The sequence below is a fragment of the Heloderma suspectum genome, chromosome 1 (genome assembly GCF_057233095.1).
Source record: "Heloderma suspectum isolate Gila_16-S chromosome 1, 16-S_ref, whole genome shotgun sequence".
Taxonomy (NCBI): domain Eukaryota; kingdom Metazoa; phylum Chordata; class Lepidosauria; order Squamata; family Helodermatidae; genus Heloderma; species Heloderma suspectum.
Genome location: NC_139458.1, coordinates 317,603,188 through 317,631,034, shown reverse-complemented (window position 1 = coordinate 317,631,034; position 27,847 = coordinate 317,603,188). Strand labels below are relative to the sequence as shown.

The 27,847-nt window shown below is 46.2% G+C and overlaps 1 long non-coding RNA gene across 2 annotated transcripts in view; it reads right to left on the bottom strand.

The window, feature by feature from the left end:
* The window catches only part of LOC146359375 (uncharacterized), a 28,873-nt gene extending 6,496 nt beyond the window's left edge, over nt 1-22,377 (bottom strand). The window contains exons 1-3 of one of the 2 annotated variants that reach the window (XR_014787260.1): nt 22,103-22,377; nt 18,068-18,153; nt 3,267-3,313 (exon numbers count right to left, since the gene is read on the bottom strand). This is a non-coding gene — a long non-coding RNA (uncharacterized LOC146359375). Of the gene's footprint in view, nt 1-3,266; nt 3,314-18,067; nt 18,154-21,498; nt 21,630-22,102 lie in introns of those variants that run through there. The other variant, XR_014787262.1, reaches the window with a different exon arrangement.
* Between the last annotated feature and the right edge of the window lie 5,470 nt (nt 22,378-27,847).

Genomic DNA, 27,847 nt, shown 5'->3' with positions numbered 1-27,847 from the left:
ACCAGAAATATGTTCTGTGAAGTATTTTTACTGCTGCGGAGCCCTGCTCACAGCAAAGCCAATTACTTAAAAACATAATAATCCGGTACTCCTCTATTAGCTTCTCCTTCTGTTGTCGTGGAAACATGGCCTTGATTAGAGAAGAGAGTACTAATTTACCTTAAAATGTTTTAAAAGTGCATTTTAGCACCCTCATGGTGGCTGACAATTTCCAGTATTTGGCTTTTCACATTAATCCTTTTCCTATATACACCTGTTGAAATATCAATTTTCCAGTAAAAAGTGAAAGAATCCCTTTCTTTGACCAGAGGTGTGGGGGGGTCACTCTCCCACCACCCCTTGAACAGACTTAGCTCAGGGTCTAACTACACCAGGAGTGGGAAACCTCAGACCTGGGGGGGGGGGCAAATCTGGCTCTCCTGGAGCTGCCCAGATGGCCACACCTCCTTCCCTTGGCTGTACCACCTTCCCCTCATCCACCCATCATTTGGTGGTTTCCTGCCTTTTGTACAGTTTTTTCTAGAGCTCTCAAAAAGCCTCTCAAAAATTCTCCAGCCTATTTGTGGGCAGAGAAATTGGGGGGACAGTTTCACTGAATTTCTCCTAAGGCAGGACACTCATGCACATTCCTCAGCCACCTCATAAGTAAGGTAAGCACAGGACACCCAAACGCAACCCATAAGAACTTCTCTGAAATTTCTCTTCCTTTGAATTTCTTTTCAAAAGCAATTTCTTTTCTATCAAATTGAATGAGAATGGTCTAGGGATGGACAAAAGGGACTTACCTTGTCCCGCAGCTTGCTTCGCGGTGGGAGGGAGGCGCTTTGGTTCTCCCCCCGAAGTTCAGGCGAGGGGGGGAGGCGCCCTGCCTCGCCCGGCCAAAATTCAGGCCAGGAAGGAGAGCCCCATCTCCTCAGCCTCGAAAAAAAAAGTAAAACAAAAAACAAAAAAACACACACCCGTGATAGGCTACGTAACGATTTGCGTAGCCTATCACGGCTAGATTTCCAAAGTCAGCCGTGATAGGCTACGTAAATCGTCATGTAGCCTATCACGGGTGACTTTGGGGGAAAAAAAAGCGCATACGCAAATGGCGGTGCCCCATGGGCGCCGCCATTTGCGTTCCTTATTTTGGCACGTCTAGTCTACGCAAAGATTTACGTAGACTACGGCGAAAATAAGGGAACGCTATTTGCGTTGCCCTTATTTTCGCCGTAGTCTACGTAAATCTTTACGTAGACTAGACGTGCCAACATAAGGAATGCAAATGGCGGCGCCCATGGGGCACCGCCATTTGCGTACGCGCTTTTTTTCCCCCCAAAGTCACCCGTGGTAGGCTACGTGACGATTTACGTAGCCTATCACAGCTGACTTTGGAAATCTAGCTGTGATAGGCTACGTAAATCGTCACGTAGCCTATCACGGGTGTGTGTGTGTTTTTACTGTACTTTTTTATTTTGTAGTGGCGGTGGCGGCAGCCGGTCGGGAGACCGGCCGCCGCCCCCGCCCCCACCGAAACGCCGCCGAAACGCAGCCGAAATGCCGCCGGGACCCGCCGCCGAGAGGGACATTCGCCGAAGGTAAGTCCCATCCCGGGGGGGAGCAGGGGGCCGGCGGAGAATTTCCCCAACACTTTCGGGGGGCTGAATGTGTCGGCACTCGGCCTCCCGAAGATTCGTGGAGAAATTCTCCGCCATCCCTAGAATGGTCGAAAAAAAACATGGGAGAAATTTTTGGCACAGCACTAAGTTTTCCCCCATTCTGAAAGGTTGAAATGCCTCTCCTCAAGCTTTGTTATTGGCAGTATGAGCTTTAAGCTACAATATGCTGGTATTTTTTGGTATTTATGGCCCATCCCTTCTTCCTTCATCACCACCACCTTTGCCTTCATCCCCAACTACCACTGGAATATGTCCCCCAGGAGCTTCTCTGAAACTGAATTTGGCCTATACAAGTTGTGGCGGAGACGTGAACATTGCCTACCAGATGTGTATAGTGGCATGACAGCAGCTTGACAGTCCTGTATCTGCAGTTCCTGGCAGGGAGCAAAACAAGAGGCTTAATGAGATCCAGTAAGCCAGGAGCGCAGAACCTCTTTCAAACTGAGGGCGAGATTCCATTTCAGAGACATTCTCTGGGACTGCATTCCAGTGGTGAATGAGGCCAAAGGTAAAAGGGGCAGGTCCCCAAACAGCAGCATAGCAATTACTGCCAGTAATGAAGCCTTAGGAGAGTCATTTCAACCTTTTAGAATGAGGAAAAATTGCACAAAAGCCTGGAAGCCACCCAATGATCAATGGCTGGAGGATAGAGGTGGGTCCCTGAAGAACTGGATCGGGACCCCAGGAGGGATGGATTTGACCCCTGGGCCTGAGGTCTTCCCCCTGCCCCCATAGTAAGCTGATGTGTCTGGTAGACTGTGTTTAGCTAGGTAGGTCATACAGCGCGCAGAAGTTGCCCTTAAACAAAACGTCATGGGTGCCGAATAATAAGGCAGTGTTGAAGGACTTGACTTTGGATTCAGTTCACTGGGATTTGGCATCTAGTCCATCCCGGAAAAGGGTTTCTTTCTAAAACAAACAAACAAACAAACAAACAAACCATTTGGAGATCACATTCCTCAGATGCATCAATATTATAAATTGGTGGCAATGATTAAGCTTCAGCTATTGGGTGGTACAGAAATGAAATACATACATACATACATACATACATACATGCAGTGGATGTGGTAGTGACAAAATTTTGACCCAAGGAGTCCCGGGAAGGTTGCAGAAGCTGGGGGTAGAATATTTTAGGGCTATATGTGTTTAACATGAAGTGGAGTGCACAGTCTAAATCTTCATATCTTCTTCTCTAGCCTGTTTTAGAAGGCAGATTTGCTTAGATATAGAGGCTCCTTATATTCATAGATTTGTGATCATATAAAGAGTTGACATGTTACTTTTACCTCTTCCTTTATGCTTTTCTTCCTTTTGTTCTTTCCTTTCTGTTTGTTTGTTTGTTTATGTAAAGGATTAATTTGCCAGTATCCCAACAAGACAGGATTTTTCTGTACAATATAACATGACATAGCATTGAATTCAAAGTCACAGACATCTGTCGTTTGTTTTGCCATATTTGTTTTACAATAGAGGGAATAGTTCTTGTTTTGCACTTCAGGGTGACATTGCCCATGAAACCAAAGAGGTACGGTGAGAGCAAAGGAAGAACTAGGTAAAATGCTTCAACACAAACAAGACGCACTGCAAGTACCGAAGACTCACAAAATTCCATAGAACCAGGGAAGGATCCCATAGCCAAAGATCTTGTCCTAAAAAAAAGGGGGGGGGGAAGAAATGTTACTCCTCACCCAGGCACTGACCCACAGAGAATGCCCTTTTTCAAATAAATCTCATATGTATTCATGGCATGACATTAGCACTAAAACATGGGGCACCCTCATGTAAACAAATGCGATAAATGGGCATTGATAGGGTTTATTTTTATTGCATTTATCTTTAGCAATCTGCTAATGGTGCACATGCAGCTTGCTGAACCTGTAAGGGAGACTCACAGTGCAATCCTAGACACGTCTACTTAGAAGTAAGTCCTGTTAAGTTCAATGGGGCTAACTCCCAGGTAAGTAGGTATAGGATTACAGCCTTGTGTTTGCCATATAGCACTACAAATCTTGGTTCAATCTCCATTCCTATAAATGGCCATTACAGCATGCCAATAAGACATACAGTAATGCATTTCCAATGAAAATGTTTTATTGCAGCCCTCAATATTGTAGCAGTGTGTCTTTATTAATGCCTCTTTGGTTGAAGACATTTCAAATGTGGGGGAGGAAAAGAACGAACATGGGGAAGAAATTTGCTCCAAGTTCTAACCCTAATAGATAATCCTGAACCAATATAAAACTGGTTTAGAGCTGAAACAGCTATATGTGGGAACAGCCTTTCTTACTTCCCAGAGAAGACGTCTTACTACATAGTTAAGTGAATACTAGATACTAGGGATGTGTACCAGTTTCAGACAAAATCCAAAGATGAAGCAAAATCAGGCCATGTAAGTCCAGTTCTATTGCTTCCCTAGTTAAAGTGAGTTTTGCTCTGAAGGGAACAGAACTGACCATGCTCCAGAACTAAGCTTTATTAAGCAACTTGTGTTTTGCAGTTGCAGGATATGTGGAGAGGTTTTTTTTTCTTGTCTCCTGCTATATATATTTAAATTTCATTTCTCTAAAACTGCTGAGTGGGGAGAGGGGAGATGGAGTTCAGTGACTGACAAGTCCCCCTCTTAATCCAAGAGCATGTTTTACCAGGAGCTCCAATCACTGTGCTTTTGGGGAAGGCAAGGATGGGGCTGTGAGATAGGGATGGCCATCACAGGGAAATCTGGCCCTTCTGGGGCTCATCACATATATACCTGGAGCCCCTGGCTCAGTTTCCCCAAATCCGGAATTGCACGCCACCCGTTGTTGTGCACAAGTCAAGTGTCTCCTTCTCCTTGATGGGGCCCCGGGAGGGAGAAGGAGACATGCACAGCAACCCACAGCAGAAGAGCAGGAGGGCAATGCTCCCCTCTTGCTCTTCCCCTGCAGTGGCAGGGCACAACCATCTTGTCCCTCTCTTTCTGCCAGTGCCAATCTGGTTGCATGGCATCCGCAGTGGCAGGAGAGTGACAGGGGAGCACCATGGGCCATAGCACTCCTGTCCTACCCTCTGCTGCAGCCATGCACAGGCTAAAAATCTGCCAGCTGGCCCAACTCAGCAAGGGCCAAGTCAGGTCAGCTGAAGGGTGTCAGGTCAGGTCAGAGTTGGGGAGGGAGGGCAAGCTGGCAAAAGTTCCCCGAGCTCCACCCCCAAATAGATTCCTCCAACATCCCTGTCATGAGATACCCATCTTTGTCTCCCACTAAGTTCTCCAGTTCCAGCAGTTCTGACTCTTTCTGGCCTTCTTCCTCTCTCTCTCTCTCTCTCTCTCTCTCTCTGGTTCTCTAATTTTCTGCTCTCTGTCTTAGGATTTTAATGATAAAATTAGTGTCATGCTCTTGCTGAAGGGATCCTCCTCCTCCTCCTCGAAGCTAGAACTCTGAGACAGATGAAGTCATGAAGCCATGTCTGTCAGGAGACAAGGAGGAACCTGGGCCCTCAGGGGAGAGAACAATGGCTCTATCCCCATGGACAGTTCTGCTTCAGCGCCCACCCAGTTCCAGAGAGCATTGCTAATTTAAAAGGCAGATCAATAGGGCTCCTTTAAGAAGTATCTGACTCCAAATATGGAATCCTCAAGAGGAGGGAAGTCCTTGGGAGCCAGGCTTGTAATGTACTGCAGCTGAGCCACGGGTGGGACTTAGGAGGCTCTGGTAATATAAGCTTGTATTATCAGTCTAGCCTTTGCTGAAAACAATACCATTTCTTCAGCTCTACCATTCCCTACCCTGAGCTGTGTTTGGACCTGCCTGTTATCGACTTCTGCCTGATGCTGCCTTTTGGACTCTGATTCTACTTGATTGATATCCTGTGCATTTGACATTGGCTATGCTTCTGACGTCTTTCTGGAAAATCCATGCTTGCTGGGTAAAATGGTGCTTTCCTTGTTGGCTTGTTCAATTGACTTCTCTACTGCAATTAACTTAGTGTTTGCAGAGCAAAGAACCAAAGCTAGTTGGAATAGGACAATTACTTATTTTCCCACCCCAACTCCAACCAATTAGAAGGACAGTCTTGTAGTAGCTGCTTCCCATCCTACAGCAGGCTTACAGTTTTTATCTTTAAGAGTGCAATTTTATGCATGTTTACACAGGAAAAAGTCCTACAACTCCCAGCATCCCTCCCACCTGCAATGCCAACTGAGGCACGCTGAGAATTGTAGGACTTTTTTCTGTCCAAACATGCATAGAATTGCACCCTAATTCATTTAAAACCTTACAGACTGCTATATATATCCTTCCCATACTCTGAATTCCTCAAGTTGGGGAGGATGTCAGTTCCATTCTTTAGAGCAGGGATGGAGGACCTCTAGGCCAGTGGTCCTATCTTCTGGCCTGTGGGTTCCACAGTCCAGCCTGTGGCCCTCTTCTAGGCCATGCCTCTCCTTAGCACAACCTTAATTCCCATAATGGCACACTGGACAGGGGTTTGTAACCCCCTTTCCCCAGATTGCTGTAACAGGGGTAGGGATGGCGGAGAATTCTGCCACAGACCCCAACAAGGCTGGATTCCAAAGAATCTGGCCTCCAGAGTCTGTGATGGAGTGGAGCATTTACCTCCGCCTGCCTCTGGAATCCTCAGGAGCTGGCTTCTCCGTGCGGCGATCCCGTGGAGCTGGCCGCTGGGTCTGCATCGCTGGTGATACAGCTGGCTGCCATCACTGTGCCGTATCGCTGGCTGACTGAGTGAGGGCTAACTCTGGACACAAATGGCGTAATGGACGCCATTTGCAGCCGTAAAGCTGTTAGATTAACCTAAATGCTGCCATTTATGGCTGCATTTAGGTTAATCTAACAGCTTTATGGCCACAAATGTCATCCACTACACCATTTGCACCTGTTTTTTCACTAGATAGGCTAGCGTGAAAAAGTCATTCCCTTCCCTTACTCAAATCCTCCTTTCTGCCAAGACAGGTGAATGCATGGTGGGAGAACGTCAGGCCTCTGATTTATTCTCAGAGCTTTTAGCTTTAATAGTGGTGTGCTGTATGTTAAATTATTGTTTTTGTGATGTACTGAACATTGTATACCATAGATAGATGTGTGATTTAAGAGAAGCTTCTCAATAAAAGCGTGTGCATATGTGTGTTTAAAAATGAGGAAATAAAACAAGAGCTGTATTATGCAGATTAATGTGCTGGCTCTATATTTAGTAATATTCTCTTTCCTCCCAAACAGTTGGGGTGGGGATATTTAAGACTGCAATCCTTAATGCACCTACAGTAGAGTAAATCCCATCAGCTTCTGAGTAAATGTGTTTAGGGTTGCTCTGTGAGATATTTGATGGGATTCATTTGGTACTGCTGACTCTAGTTAGAAAGGCAGTTAGCAGAGAAAAACAAAAGGCAGAACAGAATTAGTGTTTACCAGTCCCACATGTACAAAGAAGGCTAAAAAAGGAGACCACACCATTCTTATGGTGAAGAAAAGATAAAATAATTTACTCATGGGTTCTTGCATACAAAGATGCAGGTACACCATATAGTTTCAGATAGAGTTTGTTCAGTCCATTTCTTTGTGTTCTACAACACCAGCAGGAGAGAGAGAAAGAGCAAGCCATGTGCTCCTAGCAATGGAGGAATGCCAGGGAGAGGGGAAGGAAGGGGAGGAATAGGAAACCACTGTAGGCTATAGGGATCCTAAGACTAGCTATGCCCATGCATTAACTAACTGCAACACTGCCCCCTTCCTGTAACTTGCAGATGAGGTTGCAATATTTCTAACAACATTGGAGGGCCATTTTTATTTATTTAGTTTCTTTGCTTTATCTGCTTCTGAAAACAACTTTTTAGAGTGTGGCTGGTTGCAGGTTCACAGTAGTTGGGAGGAAGGTGACCAATGGCTGACATTTGTGGGGGAAACAAAAAGAAGTTGGGCTAGCAGTTCAGGATGGTCACTCTTATGTGACTTAGGGCACCCACCCCTAGCTGTGGGCCTCCACCCCTAGCTGTGGGCCTCCACCCCTAGCTGTGGGCCTCTTCTAGGGCAAGCAACCATTTTCTTATTTTTTATTGTGAAATTTCAACAAAACAAAACAGAAGAAAAAATATAGCTACATGGATTTGAATTTATCAACTTCAATGCGTACATATGAAATATATGTATGTATGAAAATACGGCTTTCTAAGAATTATACATAAACTTAAGCAGAAGCAAACCAAATATCCAAATAAGTATCCATTCGCAGGTGGCATCTATACACCAGCCATTCAAATATTAAAGTGTTGTAAGGTTTTCAATCCATTGCATTAAAGAGGTGAGCATTTATCCTTCCAGTATTCTAATATCAGTCTTTTAGCTGTCAAGAGGATGTCAAAATCCATTTGCACTGGCTGTTCATTAACTCCCAAAAAGGAGATAGACAGTTTAAAAGGACATACACATCAGTAACTATTAAACAATGTACCAATACAAAGTTTATCCGTATAATAACCTCCTTCCCCAGAGAGACCACTATCAGGCATTGCCAAAGAATATGGTAAAAAGAAGCATTAGCTGTATTTAGGGATGTTAGAGAAATGCAAGACAGACTAAAATGAGTCTGGAGTTCTAAGAATCTGACTTGTGGAATCCACTGCAGAGCACCCCCCACCCCATCCCCAGGCCATGTGGACTCTGTGGACTTTTGGATTTTTTTTATTTTTTTTTTTACTTTCCTGAAATTTACACATATTTATTCACAAGAAAATATGCAAATTTCTGCTGAGGAAAAGTTGAATAGAATGGGGGGGCAATACATTAAATGTTATGAATTAAGGTAAATTATGTAAATCATTATGAAACCTCTTATGTAAATATTTGTGTATTTTTCTGCATGACAGAAAAAAATTGCATCTGTCTGTGAGCAGGCAACAGAACAAAAGGATCCTGACAATCTGTGAAACACAGACAAAGTGGATTTTACACAGTCCGTACATCCCTATCTATATTACAACTCCAGCAATTAGCCGACCTAGACAAACCCTTATTAAAGAGACACTGTGGTGTCCAATAAAAATGGAACAGGAGTTTTTGCTGAATAAGGCATAACCTGAGATCCACAGTCGCTTCAGATACAGACATTAAAGCAGTGATCCATTGATTAGGCAAAATGGGACAATCTACTTCCCAACTCCATTCCTGCTTAAGACCCTGTATATCATATCTATTCACCAATGATAAGTATTTATAAACATGGATCGTGTGGGTCAATATAACTGATCAGCCTCAATTAGTACTTCCAACAGCGAAGGAGACTCTGAAGCTGTAAAAAGCAGCAGGCCCAAATCCAAATTCTTACAAATGTTTCATCCGCAAGTATTGCCATTCAGCTGTAGCAGGCAAGTTGTATTTGGCACGCAAAGCCGAGAATGACAAAAACTCCGCATCAGCATCCACTAGTTGATCAATGGCGAAAAATCAACTTAACTGTCTGTGTCCACCACAAAGAAACATTTTCTTACCAATTTTTAAATTTGGGTTTACCCACAGAGTCAATTTAGCATGAGAAAATTGATCAAAATTGACAGGACATTATGTGCCACATGTCTCTAACAACCGTAACTGTGGGAGGAACCCTATCCATTTTAATGTGTTGAGAACCTAATGCCATCCATTTAAATTTTAGACAGAGGATCTGGAGAAGAGGATTCTAAAATTGACCAGGGTGGGAAATCTGATCTAAGTGGAAAAGGCCAACATTTAGTACAGCCAGGTCAACAAATAGGTCTGATGACATAAAGCAAGATCCGTAAAGTCAAACCCACCTTCTGTAATTGGAAGTTGCCTCTTTTTCAAGGATATTCGTGGCAAGGAAGAACCATAAACACTGACAGCTGGCAAACTCAGGGTTTGCAAACTGAACCCTGTCTTGTCTTAGCAGAAGGGTCTTACTTAGAAGAGACTGCTGCATTCCAAAGGTAACGGAAGGGAGTTCTAGTTGACATGTAGGGTTATTGCTGCTTCCACCAGTTTCATCATCCTGGTAGGGATGGGCAATCATTCTCCTAGTTGTTCTGGCTGCTGGCCAGCACCATTTTTTGTTTACCCACCATGCTCCGGAATGAGCATTACTCTAACTCTTAATTGCTTCTTGAGATGCCGTGGTAAAATGTGGACATGATAATGTTGGGGAAGGCATATCAGTTCAGCAATACCAAGGAGTTCTTAAGGCATACATCTGAAATTGTTTATCTTTGAAATAAACTAAGCTTGCCACTAAGATTAGCATCCTGACTGGAAAATGGGAAGGTCATCAATATACCACTTTTTTTAAAAAAAAAAGGATTCCGTAGGGAGTAATGAAATTACAGATTGATTAGGCTAATTTTTTCACATGGTCTGCCTACAGAATCCATGCTTGTTTGGGATAAATTTTAATCCAAAAAAAGTGTGCCAAAAAAGCACCAGACCGTTGGGGAAACAAGCAGCAAATCAGATAGCAATCTGGTAGTGGGTAGTTGTGTCTGAGGAAATATTTAATTATTTTGAAAGCCACTCTTTCACCTCAAAAAACCAAACGGGCAAACATACAATGCACCCTCAGTTCTAAGAGCATTTGTTGTGGTTAGCTTTCTGTATCTCATCATAACTATAGCAATGTAATACACAGGTCAGGTGGTTACTATTTTTAAACACAGGCATTTGTGCTTTCAGTTCTAATGCCTGTTCCATTCTTTGAAACCAGCAAATTGTCTAGAAATATGGGTACCCAGAAATAATCACCTGTCTGAAACATGGAGAGAGGATGCTCCCCGCTCCTTCCAAAAGTGGAACCTCTACCTCTACTCAACTACTTCTCCATTCCCGAGGGAAATACAAGCGCCACTTTTTTTTTTTAGTTTAGCAGCATGAAAATGTCACCCAAACCTGGACTATTGTTGGGCTGAATCTACACATAGTGGTTATACCGTTATCATACCGTTATCATAACTATTGCTGCCCGTTGGTGTCATGTGTACCAATAGTTATGATAATGGTATGATAACAGTATAACTACTATGTGTAGATTCAGCCCTAGTTAACAATACAGTATTCTGAAATGGGAAGCTTGCTACAAATCATATATTATACTGGTGTTTCCCAATTGCTTGTTACCTAGGCAAAGGCTTTTTCAGAATTAAAATGGTAAGCTCATCTCACTTTTGTCTTCCCTGCCCCAGAACAGCGGCCAGGCACTGTCCTTGTGCAGCCTCGGCACAGCCTGTTAACATTGCCCCTTGGTGTTCTGTCTTCTTCTTTGCCAGTTTGGCTTAGGGATGGGACAGTCCCCTGGGGCAATGGTGATGCTTCTAGAATTCCCCCTTGCTCATCAGCCATAGATGGGTTGCTTCAGGAAATTCTGGTGCATCCTTGCTCTGACTTGGGATGATGCATGTACCCATCTGTTGGTTTTGTTGTTTATTCGGTCAGTCGCTTCCGACTCTTCGTGACTTCATGGACCAGCCCACGCCACAGCTTCCTGTCAGCCATCGCCACCCCCAGCTCCCCCAAGGTCGAGTCCATCACCTCCAGAATATCATCCATCCATCTTGCCCTTGGTCGGCCCCTCTTCCTTTTGCCTTCCACTTTCCCTAGCATCAGCATCTTCTCCAGGGTATCCTGTCTTCTCATTATGTGGCCAAAGTGCTTTAGTTTTGCCTTTCATATCATTCCCTCAAGTGAGCAGTCTGGCTTTATTTCCTGGAGTATGGACTGGTTTGATCTTCTTGCAGTCCAAGGCACTCTCAGAATTTTCCTCCAGCAACACAGTTCAAAAGCATCTATCTTCCTTCGCTCAGCCTTCCTTATGGTCCAGCTCTCGCAGCCATAGGTTACTACGGGGAAGACCATTGCTTTAACTATGCGGACCTTTGTTGTCAGTGTGATGTCTCTGCTCTTAACTATTTTAATCTGTTGGTAGAGAGCATCAATTCTGCATGGAGCTTTCCTACGCCAATAGCACAGAACAGCAAATGAATTGCACTTGCATATGGTGGCATAATTTTTCAAGGTGTGCTACAACCCCACTTCCAGCATATAATTGTGCCCCAGAGTACATCACTGGCTGATATGCACATCGTATCAGTTGCGCAAGCAGTAACAAGCATAGCTCAGTCTCCCTATCAAATTAGCACAGTGATGTTTTTCACCTAGATAATATCACAAAAGGAAGGGACAATAATAGTCAATTGTTTTCAAATTCTTTTTGTGTATCTTCCAGTTGTCTGTAGGGGGCAGCAGAAGATAAATAAAATCAAGAGGCAAGTAAGTTCCCCCAAATGGAATCAGTGAACTGTGTATTCCCCCTGCATGCGGGTAGGTTGTGATGGGCCTGAATTGCTGCGAAATTAACAACATTTCCTAATTAAAATTCTCCATATTAGCAAACTCAGGTTGCATGTAGTCTTTTCTTTTTTTTATATCTAATCTATTCTTTTATATACAAAGCTACTGAAGCTGAACAAAACCAGTGAGATAAAAATTAACACACAAATTGTTTTTCCTCCCTTTGGGCAGGAAAAATCCTGTTTACAAGGAAAATGCAATTATGTATAAATATTTATAAAAATAAAAAGGGAAAAGAGTCAGACTTCAGTGATTGTGGGGGTTTGGGTTTTTTTTGTTTAGACTCAATAATAATAATAATAATAGTGATGATGGTGATGATGATGATACTTGATGTAATTATTGAGATTTCTACTGAGTCCTAATAGGGTGCCTATTTTGTAAATTGAAGATTTTCTATTATTTTAGTGCCAATAATTAATTCCAAAATACAAGCCAGCATTTGAAAGGAAGAAATCTGGATTTTAATTAAACAAAGATAGAGAGGTTTTCTTCTATGTCTATTGTGAAAGTACTGAAATTAAATATTTTTATACCAAGGCAAAGCTTTTTAAAAAACAAACAAACCAAACCAAACCCAAAACAAAACAATACGGTTATGAATTGATGCAAAGGAATTAGAGATACAAAGGACGGAAATGGTCTGAATCATGATGCTGTAGGGAGAATGCAATCTGGCCAAAGGTTTAAATGGAATGATTTTAAGTAAAGGGCGATTGACATTTAATGAGATGTCTGGACCCATTCCTGTGGTCGTGTGAGTGGAAAACTGTGAAATTCATTATCTTTCATCATTACTTCTCAAAGTCTTTGATGAAATAATTTCAGCAAGAGGCTGTAGCTGACTGTTAAGTAGTACCTGCAGCTTACCTCTTTCTTGCTTTCTATTTTTATGTAATGATTTTTCATAAAATATTACATTGGGAATAATGTGTACATGTTAATCAGAACATTTCTGATTAAATTCAAAATCTGTAAGAATGAAGACAGTATTTTTCTAGATACATTCAGAACCTGAAAAATCAGAGGAATGTGTTACAGCTTACATTTCTATGGTGGGCAATCCTGTGTGACCATCTTTTTCTTGTGATCATCACCCCTGTTGATTGTGTTGCTTTCTCAAGCCTTGGCAGGAACAGAAGTTGGGGTGACTGTTGATGCACTACCCACATGAAGGCACCATTTATGCAAACAAACAGCTTCGGAGCAATTGCACCATTTATGCAAACAAACAGCAACTGGCTTCGGAAAGGGATCATAACTCACTTGCAAAGCCCATGCATTCATTTTGAAGATGCAAGGTATAATCCTGTAAAAGGATCTCAAGTGGCAGGCTTGAAAACAGCCTGGCCTGAGTGCACTGTCTCCAGGTAGACTACACCAGGGGCATGTTTCCACCAGCAGTTTACTCCGAACTGGCTGTGTGTGGAGGTCGTTAGGGATACATGACATTGTGGCCATCCAGCAGCCACCCTGGAGTTTACTGTGGAAAAAACAGTTCTTCTGAGACTGGTTATAGTCTGACTTTTCCTCTTTACTTTGGTTCGGTTATGGTCCTGTAGAGGTGAGTTCCATCACCCACACTTGTGTTGATATCTTAGTCCTGCCCATGGGGGGGTGTCGCTCACCTGCCTGTGACCTTACTGACCCAACAGTTTCCCTCCCTGTTTTCCAGAAGTTTCACCACCATTTTGGAGCAGGATGCCGAGGGACCAACTTTTTTAAAAAATTGAAAATAAGCGCTAGATCACTAGCGCATAGCGTTGTACGAACCCCCCATTTTCTGGTCCGGGGGGTGGTTTGCAAAGGGGCCAACCATGCCACTCCTGGCCCCTCGAAATCCTCCAGAGTGGCTCCGCATCCAGATTTTCATGGAGCGGCACTCCAGCTCCCTAGTGCAGGCGATACGGTAATGGCAGCTGCCATTACCATATTGCTGTGAGAAATACAGCCACAAATGGCATACTGGATGCCACTTGCAGCTGTAAAGTGCTGGGTTTTTTTTTACCTAAATAGAGCTGTAAATGACTGCAATTAGGTTAAACTCAGGGCTTTACAGCCGCAAGTGGCGTCCAATTCGCCATTTGCATCTGTGTTTTTTTTCCTGCGATAGGCTAGTGTATTGCAGAGAAAAACACAGACACAATTGGCATATTGGACACCACTTGCAGCTGTAAAGCCCTGAGTTTAACCTAATTGCAGACGTTTATGTCTCTATTTAGGTAAAAAACAGCACTTTACAGCTGCAAGTGGCGTCCAATATGCCATTTGCAGCTGTATTTCTCCCAGCAATATAGTAATGGCAGCCGCCTGTGCTAGGGAGCTGGAGTGCCACTCTGCACGAAATCCTCCAGAGCTGGAGGTAAGTGGTGCCATCCTCCCACAGAATCCAGAGGTTGGATTCTTTGGAATCCAGCCTCATTTGAGTCTGTGGCAGAATTCTCTGTCAACCCTACTAGTGCATATAAGGGTGCTATCACGGGTAAACAAGTACTCCCGCTACAGCCTGAAAATCAGGTTTATCTCAGGTCGCTTCCCGAGAACTACACATGGAGAGGATCCACGGCTTATATTCTTTTGTGTCTTTTGGAACCGGGAAACGATGCCACAAGCACCATAGTCCAGTTTTCATATTCACGTTAAGGCGTAATTACACCTTAGCATGAATATCTCATTATAACACTATTGCGCAGATCTTCCATCAATAGTCATACCCTCTATTAGGGGTGGACGAAAGTCCCTTACCTGTCCTCGAAGGACGTTCGCGGTGGGGGGGAGGCGCTTCGCTGCTCCCCCCGCGAAGTTCAGGCCGGGGGGGAAAGGCTTCCCGCCTCGCCCCGGCCGAAATTCAGGCCGGGGGGGAGGCTTCCCGCCTCGCCCGGCCACGAACACAAAAGTTTTTTTTTAAAAAAACGCCCCCTGATAGGCTACGTGACGATTAACGTAGCCTATCACGGCTAGATCTGCAAAGTCAGCCGTGATAGGCTACGTCAATCATCACGTAGCCTATCACGGGTGACTTAAAAAAAAAAAAAAGCGCGTACGGTAATGGCGGCCCCCATAGGGAGCCGCCATTCGCATTCCTTATTTGGTCACTGTAGTCTACGTAAATGTTTACGTAGTTTACGCAAATAGCATTGCCCTTATTTTCGCCGTAGTCTACATAAACATTTACGTAGACTACAGCGACCAAATAAGGAACGGGAATGGCGGCTCCCTATGGGGGCCGCCATTATCCGTACGCACTTTTTTTTTTTTTAAAGTCACCCGTGATAGGCTACGTGACGATTGACGTAGCCTATCACGGCTGATTTTGCAAATCTAGCCGTGATAGGCTACGTTAATCGTCATGTAGCCTATCAGGGGGCGTTTTTTTTTTCTTTTTCTTTCATTGCAATGGCGGCGGTGGCAGCCGGTCGAAAGACCGGCCGCCGCTCCCGCCCCGCTCGAACACTTGCTGAACCGCCGGCCGGACCCGCTGCCGGGAGGGACATTCGGCGAAGGTAACTCCCGTCCCAGGGGGGGGTGCGGGGGCGGGGGGGGTTCGGAGTATTTCTCCCCGAAACTTGTTCGGGGGGCCGAACACGTTGGCGCTTGGCCCCCCGAAGTTTCGGGGAGAAATTCTCCGCCAACCCTACCCTCTATGCTAGTATCTCGCTATCACTCAATTGCGAAATAGCACTTACATGCATTTGTGCAATCGTGTGATAATGCATTTATTCAGTGGTGCCTGCCAATGAGGAAGCCTGGTATTTAGAGGGAAAGGGAGGGGGGAATGGGCAGAATAATCAGGCATAGGTCTGGGAAGTCTACTCAGAAGTAACTCCCATTGTGGTCAGTGAGGTTTGTTCCTGAGATTGCCATTCAGGGGAGTAGAGCCTGGAGGCGGGAGCCTCTCTTATTGGTTGAACAAACCCTGCCAGTCTTATGATGTTCACTTCCAATCCCCCCACCCCACCTGGAAGTATGTTTCTGTCAGTGACTTATAATGGTGCGGTGCAGTCCTTTGTGGAGCCCTGCGTGGAGCCCTGCTGATTCCATGAAAAATCTGGCATTCCTTCGTTTGCTTCACCCTTCCGTTGTCATGGAAACAAAGCCCAGGTTTGTGGTCTGATACAGGATAAGCCAAGTTCACTTAAGTTACACATGATTCTGGTCAAGCCCAGCGGATATGGCCCCAGTGATACATGCAAACCGCAGGAGCAGGGAGAGATACTGCATATGCTGTTATGGATTCGAAATTGTATTTTATTTCAACTGCTTTATTTTAAAATAGTCTAAATTTTATAGGGATGTACGAAAGTCACTTACCTTTTCCAAGGGTGACATTTGCGGTGGGGGGGAGGCGCTCCGTCCCTCCCCCTGAAATTCTCTCTGGCCAGCTCCGCTCCATGGAGATTCCACAGAGCTGTTGGCCGGGGCCGCCTGCAGCCGGACATCCAGCTGCTGGGCAGCCTGCAGGGACACAAATGGTGGCTGCCATAGCCGCCACCACTTGCGTCCCTGTATTTTGTGGTGATAGGCTACATAAATATTTATGTAGCCTATCACAGCAAAAAAAAACAGCGAATGCAAATGGCGGTGGCTATGGCGGCCGCCATTTGCTTTCCTTTTTTTTTTTTTTTTTTGCCCTTGTAGCTTATGTAAATATTTACGTAGGCTATTATGGCAAAAAAAAAAAAAAAGGGACGCAAATGGCGGCTGCCGTAGCCGCTGCCATTTGCGTTCCCTTACTTAGCCATGATAGGCTACGTAAGTATTTACGTAGCCTATCATGGCTACATGGATGAAGCGAATGGCAGCAGGTAGGTGCTCTGTTCCGGGCCCATTTCGCGGGGTGGGAGCGGGGGGGCTTTGTTCCACCACGGATTTCGGGGGGTCGAATGCATTGGCATTCAGCCTCACCGAGATCCATGGCGGAATTTTCTGACATCCTTAAAACTTTACGATGCTTGTATCATTTTATTCTGAATTTTACTGTTTTATATTGTAAGTTACCTTGGGAAGACCATGGTCCTGAAAGGCAGCTAAGAAATATATAAAACAAAACAAGACAGTGTTGGTAATCACTCTGTCAACTGTTTAGGAAGGCTGTGAACAGTAAACCAGCATATTTCAGAGGCAAGGTATTTCATAGGCCTTTGCAAATTTCCACATGCACCCTTCAGAAGTGAAGAGATGCCACTGTAAGTACTTTTGTTCAAAACAAGCAGTTATTTTCATCTTTTCCTTCTTGGCCCTTCCTCTTCAATCCCTGTTTTCTCACTGTCACCTTTAGCCCTTTCCATTAACTTAGCAAGTCAAAACATAAACAAATCTCATTCCATTTAATTAACATGATAATTAGTCTTCACGCTTACTGCCAACATTCCAAGCAAATATCAGTCGACTGCTTAATATCCTTTATACGTCTTTTAACTGTGGAATCTATAAATACGAAAGCCCGTCCTCAGAAATCGCCAAAGCCTGAGTTCTAGATATAAAATTCAACTGGATTCGGAGATTAAAAAAATAAAAAATTAAGACATACTTTGCGGGCACATAGTTAAGCACTTTTATTATTCTCCTTTTAAATGGAGATGGGGACCTCTGGCTCACTCCAACTTTGAATCTGGCCCTTTGAAATTTGCCTATTCCCCACAAGTAGATTGGTCCTAGATGGCTTTTTTTCTGACCCCTAGAAAAAAGACAACCCTGCTGTCCCTAATAACGAATAGTCTTAAATGTATGTGAACATCAATAGGAACTGAGGAACATTGAACTGGGATGTTAGGTCTATTTCCATGAGTAAGAGCACAATCCTATATGCATCTACTTTGAGGTAAAGTACATTGGGTTCAATGGGGCTTACTCCCAGCTAAGTGTGTAGAGGATTGCAGCCCAAAGGACATTTTCATGTTATTGTTTCATTTTAGAATTCCTTCTATCCCACCTTTCCAGCTCACATTAAGGTGATCAAGGCAGTTACAAACCCAAAACAAATGAACAGTATCATAACTTCAAAAACATTTAACACTTTAAAAGAATTTAAAAAGTAATAACAAGCAGTAAAAATGTAATTACCAAACAAGAAGACATCAAGAAGGCTCTCCAGAAAGAATGCTAAAAACTTCTGAAGGCTTGTATGAAATGGTTGTCAGAAAACAATGCTGCAGAAAAACAGAAGTCGGTAAGACAAGTCATAAATAATTGTTTCTCTACTTCTGACTTTAAACTCTATTCAGTGTAAAATTACTTCCTACGAATCATTATAATCATGCAAATTTGGACTATGCTGATTGAAAGTGTGTGTGTGAGAGAGAGAGACAGAGAGAGCAAGAGAGAGTGCGCATGCAGAGAGAGACAGACAGACAGAGAAAAGCAGCAAAACCACCACCGGCAGCTATTCTAGAACAGAGACTCCACGGCTAGGGATGGCGGAGAATTCCGCCACAGATTTCAGTGAGGCTGAATGCACTGACATTCGGCCCCCAAAACCTGTGGTGGAATGGCCTCCCACCCCCCTCACCCCTGCGGAATCCCCCCCCGGGATGAAGCTTACCTGGGGTGGATGTTCCAGCGGCAGCGGCTCCAGTGGCAGCTCCAGCGGCAGCGGTGCCAGCTGGTCTGTTGGCCGGTGGCAGCGGCAGCTGGTCTCTTGGCCAGCTGCTGCGGACTCAAATGGCAGCCATCGTAGCGGCCGCCATTTGCGTCCGGCCAGGCTGCCGTGATAGGCTACTTAAGTATTTATGTAGCTTATCACGGCAAAGGCAGCCACGCAAATGGCGGCCACCATGCCATTTGCATAGCTGCCTTTGCCATGATAGGCTACATAAATACTTACGTAGCCTATCACAGCAAGCTAAAAAAACCAAAACAGTGTACGCAAATGGCGGCGGCTATGGCAGCCGCCATTTGCATTCCCTTGTTTTCACTGTTTTAGCCTACATAAATATTTACGTAAGCTATTACGGCGAAAAAAAGGGGAACACAAATAGCATAGTGGGCACCATTTGCGTTCCCCTTTTTTTCACCATAATAGCTTACGTAAATATTTACGTAGGTTAAAACGGCAAAAAAAAGGAATGCAAATAGCACCCACTATGCTATTTGCATTCCCCTTTTTTTTCACCATAATAGCTTACGTAAATATTTATGTAAGCTAAAATAGCAAAAAAAAGGGAACGCAAATGGTGGCTGCCGTAGCCACCGCCATTTGCGTACGCTGTTTTTTTCCCCGGAAGGCTGTCCAGCGGCTGGATGTCCAGCTGCAGGCGGCCCCGGCCAGCGGCTCCATGGAATCTCCACAGAGCAGAGCTGGCCGGATTAGGATTTCGAGGGGAAGTGCGGAGTGCATCCCCCCCACCGCGAATCACCCCGTCGAAAAGGTAAGTGACTTTTGTATATCCTATCCATGACAAAAGCAGAATAATAACAGTGCTTAACTATGTGCCCTCAATGTATGTCTTAAAAAAAAATTAAATCTCCCAATCCAGTTGAATTTCATATTCAAAATTCATCCATCAGCCAGAGAACCAAGGGCCACTGGGGGGCTGCTTCTCCGGCCTCCCAGGAAGATAGGGATGGGGGAGAATTTCTCCCCGAAACTTCAGGGGGCCGAGTGCCAATGCATTCAGTCCTCCGAAGGTTGTTCGGGGAGAAATTCTCTGCCCCCCTCTCCCCCCGGGATGGGACTTACCTTTCACAAATGTCGCTCCTGGCGGCGGGTCCCGGCGGCGGTTCGGCAGGTCTTCGTCAGTGGCGGGGGTGGCAGCCGGTCTTTCGACCAGCTGCCGCTGCTGCCATTACAAGAAAAGTAAAAAAAAAAACCCACGCCCCTGTGATAGGCTATATAACGATTAACGTAGCCTATCACGGCTAGATTTGCAAAGTCAGCCATGATAGGCTACGTTAATCGTCACGTAGCCTATCATGGGTGACTTTAAAAAAAAAAAAAAAGCACGTACGCTAATGGCGGCCCCCATAGGGAGCCGCCATTCGCGTTCCTTATTTGGTCCCTGTAGTCTACGTAAAGATTTACGTAGACTACGGCGAAAATAAGGGCAACGCAAATAGCCGTTCCTGGGGGGAGGGACGGATTGCCTTCCCCGCCCAGCAGACGGCCCCAGCAGAACGGGGTAAGTAATCCGTATACCCCTATTAACATTAGCCTTTGTAAGCCACTCTGGGAGCCTTTTTCGGCTGAAGAATGGGGTGGAAATGCTCTAAATAAATACATAAATAAGAAACTCTGTGTCTAGCAGCTATGTCTTTTTTCATTTTGTCCCATTTTTTCTAGAGTAGGCGCAGAGACTTCAATTTGGATTGGGACTTTAGCATGGAGAGTATAATGCTTTTAAGATCTGGATTCGGCCTCTAGAGTAAAAAATGAACACAACATAGCTGCTAGACACAGATTTAAAGTAAAGTCTCTTTTGGGCCTAACAGAAGCAGAGGGAGAGAGAGATGAGAATTAGATGAAGGGTGGAACCATCTTTAGATGATGTCATTTCTTTCTGAAGATCTGGTGTGATGGTGGGAGTGGATGGTGTTTGCCTCCTTTTATGCTCTTTCTGACTGTTTGCAATCAAACCAAATATCATAAAAATGCCACAGGTCTCCAGTGCTCTATTCACTGAAGGAAATCAAAAGCTCAACGAGCACAGTTCCTGGAACTGCTCATCATTCCGGAAAGTGGGGAACATACTTATTCTGTATTAAGCACTTAATCCAACCAGGCACCGTGTCAACATTTTAAAAAGAAGCAAGGCCCAGGCTGCAAGCATACACTCTAATCAATATATTGTCCACACTGGATAGGCACATTGTTTCCCTTTGTCAAAGTCGGAGGGAGCTGAAGTTGTGTTACTTATGTTAAAAAGTCATTTTTGCACTTAACTGTATCACAAACTGGTCCTTCAGAAAATCTGCAAACAAGCCACTTTCAATTAGCGTAAACTTCCTAAAATTGGAATTACTTTTGGAGCTATAGGCACTGCCATATCAAGAAAGCATCTCTGAAGACAGGATTTCTCTGTCTCCTAGTTATGCTTGGATGCATTTCTTTCTCTACCAAAGAATTTATCCACAGCTGATATAGCTGGAAGGCTTGTTCTGTGGTGTGAACCTTCACTTGCCAAGGAAACCATAATTTTATTACCATGAAGACATCAAGAAGGCTCTGGAGAGTATAGTGAGAGCTCCTAAAAGCATTTTTAACCTCTCTGCTTCTTCCCCCTAAGCACAATATTTCACAGTAACAAAATTAACAGCCAGAGAATTGAACTGCACAATGACTGCAGCATTTTTGCAGTTTGCATTTTTCATTGCCGTTGTCCCCTGGTGCTGACAGTAACTAAAAGCACAACATTTTTTTTTAAACACCTTAAACTTCTGACAAGTAGACCTTGTCAAGTCTTGGGTGTTCTTGGCTTCCCTTCACTCTTAATAAATAAAGCTATTACTGATGTATAGGTTAGTAATAAGTCCTAGGAGTTGGATTCCCAGCTCCTTACCTTGATGTGGGCCAAAACTCATGGTACATTAAAGAGAGATAGTATCTAAATCATTTCTTCAAAGGAATCCGTTTGCTTTCTGAATCACTATTTTGCAATATCAATTGCGGGTGTAGGGACTCTTGATCTGGAAAAGGCTCAAAGTGCTGTGTGTGTGAGAGGGTGTGTGTGTCAATGCCTCCTATCCCTCATGCTAGGGCCCCAATCCATATCCACCCCCTGCACATACTCTAGAGTAAATGTTTTTAAAAGTAATGTCTTTTTTGGCTGTGACATGTTTGATAGAATCATAGAATAATAGGGTTGGAGGGAGCCTACAAGGCCATCAAGTCCAACCCACTGCTCAATGCAAGAAATCCAAGTCAGTTTTAACTGCTCTTGGTCAGAGAAACAGTTCATCTAGACAGCTTTTTGCTCCATAACACAATTTAATCTGTGCTATGGAGATTAATTTGCACTGGTGCTGTACAGACCCCTGCTCCCTACTTTCATGAAATTCTTTCCTCCCTGTCATAGAAGCCTTTTCTTTTCTGCCTCATTTGCAGGGAGGAAAAGAATTTTGACAACATTTCTCATTGGGAAGGAGGGACGGGGTTCCGTTTACCTTGTAAATGTAGGAGGTGGCTAAGGGTGCATGTTTCTGTTTCTTTACTCTCCAATGCCCTGTGTGCTCTTCTTGGGCTCTTCACACACAAACGTCCAGCCTGGCAACACTTCCTGGAATACCTAGGAGATGATATGGTGCTGCAGTCTCCTGAGAATGCAGGAACTACTGCTTGGCTGAAAGCCTCTGTTCTAAAAGCCCCACCCTGCTGCAAGCAAGCAGCCCCTTCTCCCCATGTCCGGCTTGCCTGGCCATGGGGAGGATTTTGCCGTGGGAGGGGGAGACGAGGGGAACGCAATTGGCACACAGCTGAAGTGGGGTGGGTGGGCTATTGGTGGCAATCCCTTGGCTGCCCCTTGCCACCCCCCTCCCCTATAGTACTAGCCTGTGTAGGCTGAGGCAGTGTTTAGCCCTGCCAGGATGCCACCTAAGAAAGGAATTGGGGGGGGAGGGGAAGGCCCCTCACCCGCCCTGCCAAACAGCATTTTCATAGGGCCGATTCGTCCTCCTTTGAGGATGATAGTCCTATGGTGGCTATGCTTCTCTCCAGGTTGGAGGCAGCGGAAAGGGATAAGGGGATTTCCGCTCCAGTTACTCCTCTTCAACAGTACGGGGTTGACGTTGAATAGGAAGCAGGCTAGGGATGTTAGAGAAATCCGCCGCAGATTGAAATGAGGCCGGATTCTTTGAGGCCGGATTCTTTGGAATCCAGCCTCCGGAATCTGCGGCTAGGGATGGCGGACAATTTCTCCCCGAAACTTCGGGGGGCCGAGCGCCAACGTGTTCGGCCCCCCGAACAAGTTTCGGAGAGAAATTCTCCGCACCCCCCCGCCCCCCGCACCCCCCCCGGGACGGGACTTACCTTTCCCGAATGTCCCTCCCGGCGGCGGGTCCCGGCGGCGGTTCGTCGGGTCTTCGTCAGGGGCGGGAGCGGCAGCCGGTCTTTTGACCGGCTGCCACCGCCGCCATTCCAATAAAAGTAAAAAAAAAACAAAAAGCCCCTGTGATAGGCTATGTGACGATTAACGTAGCTTATCATGGCTAGATTTGCAAAGTCAGCCGTGATAGGCTACGTAAATCGTCACGTAGCCTATCACGGGTGACTTAAAAAAAAAAAAAAAAAAAGCGCATACGGCTAATGGCGGCCCCCATGGGGAGCCGCCATTCACGTTCCTTATTTGGTCACTGTAGTCTACGTAAAGATTACGTAGGCTACGGCGAAAATAAGGGCAACGCTATTTGCGTTGCCCTTATTTTCGCCATAGTCTACGTAAAGATTTACATAGACTACAGCGACCAAATAAGGAACGGGAATGGCGGCTCCCTATGGGGGCTGCCATTTGCGTACGCGCTTTTTTTTTTTTTAAAGTCACCCGTGATAGGCTACGTGACGATTTACGTAGCCTATCATGGCTGACTTTGCAAATCTAGCCATGATAGGCTACGTTAATCGTCACGTAGCCTATCACGGGGGTGTTTTTTTTAAAAAAAAACTTTTTATTTTGCGGCCGGGTGAGGCGAGGCGCCTCCTCCCCGGCCTGAATTTCGGCCGGGCGAGGCGGGAAGCCTCCCCCCGCGGCCTGAACTTCGCGGGGAGAGCAGCGAAGCGCCTCCCCCCCACCGCGAAAAGCTGCGAGACCAGGTAAGTGGCTTTCATGCACTCCTATCTGCGGCGGATTGGCCCCACTTACCTCCGCTCCAAGAGGATTCTGCGTGGAACAGCTCCAGCTGCTTACTCCTGGACCCGTCCCGTTCTCCTCCGCGTCGATCTCTTTTTTAAAAAAACCTTGCTTATAAGATTTTTTAAAAAATTGCATATACGCAAGATTCAAGGCTCTATTTTGCGTATAAGTCTATGGGCACATCCTGCCGATCACCCTTTATTTAAAAAAAAAAATGGCGATCGGTGTGGAGGAGAACGGGATGGAGAAGCGTCCCTCAAGCTGAGTGGAGCACTGGAGCCACTCCGGAGGATTCCGGGGTGGGGGGGATGAACGGATCGCCTCCCCCCTGGGCGGATTCCTCACCGAAACAATCCCCCCTGGGTAGATTCCCTAGATGTCTGTGATGGGTTGGTCCTTTCCTCACAGAGGAAATGTTCCCACTGCTCAGGCCTTTTGGCCTATGTTACCTCCTACTGGGGGTTTGTCCAGTGTTTCTGGCACAGCTGTTCCCACGGTGACATCGGTTGGGGCATCCTCTGGTGTCACTTCGCATACTGGGTGTGCCCTAATGTGCACTAACTCCCTTCCTCTGCTGTGTCTGGGGAATCAGGGGCTGCAGTGGGGAGCAGGTCCGTTCCACTTCCGCCAACAGTTCCAACAGTTACTGCCTCTACGGGGACCATTCCTGAGCCTCCTGCATGGCCCTACGGCCAGTGACCCTGTGGCTTCTGTGGTGGCCCCCGTTGCTGGCAACGATCCTTAGGCCAAGGTTAGTGATGAGGCAATCCTGATGGGCAGTACTGTCACCCCCGTCAGGTATCATCTATTGCTGGCTACTAGGGAGAAGATATTGAAGGATGAGTTTGTGGATGTATTCTCTTTGTTATTCCAGGAATCGGAATGAAAAGACAAGGAGAAATCCAGCAACAAAGAACAGGAGCAGGTTAGGCGCAAGATGTTTTCTTGCATCTGGGCAAATTGGTTGCCTGGTTTCCTCATCTACATGCGTATTATACAGCAGAAATATCCAGAGTGGGGTTGGGTCCTGACCAAATATTTGGACATTATTTACAGGGCCTATACGGAATATGAGGGCAGGGCATGGCTGGCATATGATGAATCATTTTGTATGGTTCACATTGGGATGTGAATAGGGGTGTACAAAACACTTACCTGGTTCTGCTGGGGCCATCCACAGTGGGGGGGAGGCACTCTGTCCCCCCTCGGAATCCTCCCTGGCTGGCTCCACTCCACGGCAACTCCATGGAGCCGCCGGCCGCAGCCAGAATTCCGGCTGCTGCCAGGCTGCTGCGGCAGCAAATTGCAGCCGCCATGCAGGCCGCCATTTGCGTGGCTGCCAGCTGTGATAGGCTACATAAGTAATTATGTAGCCTATCATGAAAAAGGCAGCCAGGCAAATGGCGGCCGCTACGTCATTTGCATGGCTGCCTTTTTTGTGATAGGCTACATAAATACTTACGTACCCTATCACGGCAAAGAGCAGGGGTGCAAATGGTGTAGCGGCCGCCATTTGCGCCCCTGCTCTTTGCTGTGATAGGCTATGTAAGTATTTATGTAGCCTATCACGCTAAGGCAGTCACGCAAATGGTGGCCGCTACGACGGCTGCTATTTGAGGCCGCAGCAGCCTGGCAGTGGCTGGGAGACCAGCCGGAGGAGCGACCGCCTTATCTGCTGCCGCATCCGTCACCACTGGAGCCACTGGAGCTGCTGGAGCCACCAGGTAAGCTCCGTCCTGGAGGGATTCCGCGGGCGGGCTGAGGGAGGGAGGCCGTTCTGCCACGGATTTTTTGACATCCATAGATGTGAAGGACCATGATGACCTGTGGCTCCAGTTCATGACCCCAGCAAGGCCAGGCTTTGGGGACAGGTGGGCACTTATTATCCAAACAGCAGCCCTCTTCAGCCTTTAAGGCCGGTGCAGGGCAGGTGGTTCAACACCACTTGCTCTGTTGGGAGTTTGGTGCCCATGGCGCCTGCTCTAAAACCTCTTGCAAGTTCCGGCATGAGTGCTCTATGTGTGGGGGACAACATGGTTGTCTTAATTGCCCCAGGGCCAGAGGATAGTGGGGAGCAGGCCAGGAGGGGCAGGCCAATGAGAAACAAGGTGGGGGGCAACAGCCTCCTCCAATAGGGTCCCAGCCCAGTTAAATTGCAGTCTGTTTCATGCCTCCTGAGGTGGTACCAACTGCGGGAAGATGCTGTTTATTTAGAGAAAGGGTTTTCTGAGGGATTCTGGATTCCTTTTCAGGGTCAGCATCATGCTCAGTTTGCATGGAGCCAGAAATCCATTGCGTGTTTTGAACATCTGGTCAGTGAAAAAATCCAGAAAGAGGTGGCCACTGGCAGGGTTATTGGTCCATTCACTACACCGTGTATTCCCAACTTGAGAATGTCTCCTCTGGGTATTGTACCTAAAAAGGCCCCTGGGGAATACAGGCTGATCCATAACCTGTCTTTTTCTAAAGGTGGATCTGTGACTGATGTTATTCCAGAGCACCTTTGTTCCGTACACTACGCATCCTTCGATTCTGCAATTTCTACGGTAAGGGCCTGTGGTTGTGGGGCCCTCATGATGGGCAAATGCGATATTAAATCTGCATTTAACCTTTTGCCTATCCGCCCTAATGATTTTGATCTTTGTTTTCAAGGCCAATTTTATGTTGATAGAGCTCTCCCTATGGGGTGCTCTATTTCCTGTGCTATGTTTGAGAAATTCAGTTCATTTTTGGAATGGACCCTTAGAGATAGGATTGGGACCTTGCTCCCTGGGCACAGGAACTGCTGGAGACCATGCCATCTGAGCTTTGGGAGATTGGCGGGATGAGGCCGAGCAGGCCATGCTGCAGTCTGTAGCACCTAGCATAAGGGCTTCTTATTTCAAGGCAGGTAGGGAGTTCTTTGTTTTCAGGGATTCTATGCAGCTGCTGCAGGTTTGGACCATTCCAGTAGAACACCTGTTGCAATTCTGCGTTCACACCTGGCAGAGAGGCCTTTCAGCTTGGACCATTTGGCGGAAAACCTTCCGCTTTTGCCTTCGGGTCCAACCTGAAGGAGGTGTAGGAATGTACAAATCCAACTCACCAATCTGTTCCAGGGCATTGGTGTGTGGGGGAAGCACCCTGTCCCTCCCCCTGGAATCCTCCCTGGCCGGCTTCATTCTGCGGCGACTCCACGGAGCCGCCAGCCAGGGCCAGCCACAGCCGGAATTCCGGCCGTGGCCAGGCTGCTGCAGCCGCAAATGGAGGCTGCTACACTGGCCGCCATTTGCGTGGCTGTCAAGCTGTGGTAGGCTACGTAAGTATTTACGTAGCCTATCATGGCAAAAAGCAGGGGTGCAAATGGCTCATCCGTCTGCGGAGGTCTAAGACCAATCAGTGTGGGAGAGGAGTGGAGGTGTCTCTTTTCCCTGCCACTCAGGAAGAGTTATGCCCGGTGGAGGCTCTAGGGGCATTCCTCAATGTTTGAGGGGACTGGCACAGCCCCCTTTTCTGTCAGAGCGACTCTGCCCCCCTGACCAAATACCAATTCTGGACTGTCACGAAGCTGGTCTTGAAGGGTCTTGGTTTAGGTGCATTCTGTTTTTGTTTGCATTCTTTCCATATTGGGGCTGCTTCAACTGCTGCAGCTACTGGCTTCCCAATGGACAAGGTGCAGTCAGTGGGTAGGTGGCGTTCTAAGGCCTATAGAACCTATATAGGGATGGGGGAGAATTTCTCCCCGAAACTTCGGGGGGCCGAGTGCCAACATGTTCGGCCCCCTGAAGTAGTTTCGGGGAGAAATACTCCGCACCCCCCCGCCCCCGCACCCCCCCCCCCGGGATGGGACTTACCTTTCCCGAATGTCCCTCCCGGCGGCGGGTCCCGGCGGCGGTTCGTCAGGTCTTCGACAGGGGCAGAGGCGGCAGCCGGTCTTTCGACCGGCTGCTGCCACCGCCATTCCAATAAAAGTAAAAAAAAAAAAAACGCCCCCGTGATAGGCTACATGACGATTAATGTAGCCTATCACGGCTAGATTTGCAAAGTCAGCCGTGATAGGCTACGTAAATCGTCACGTAGCCTA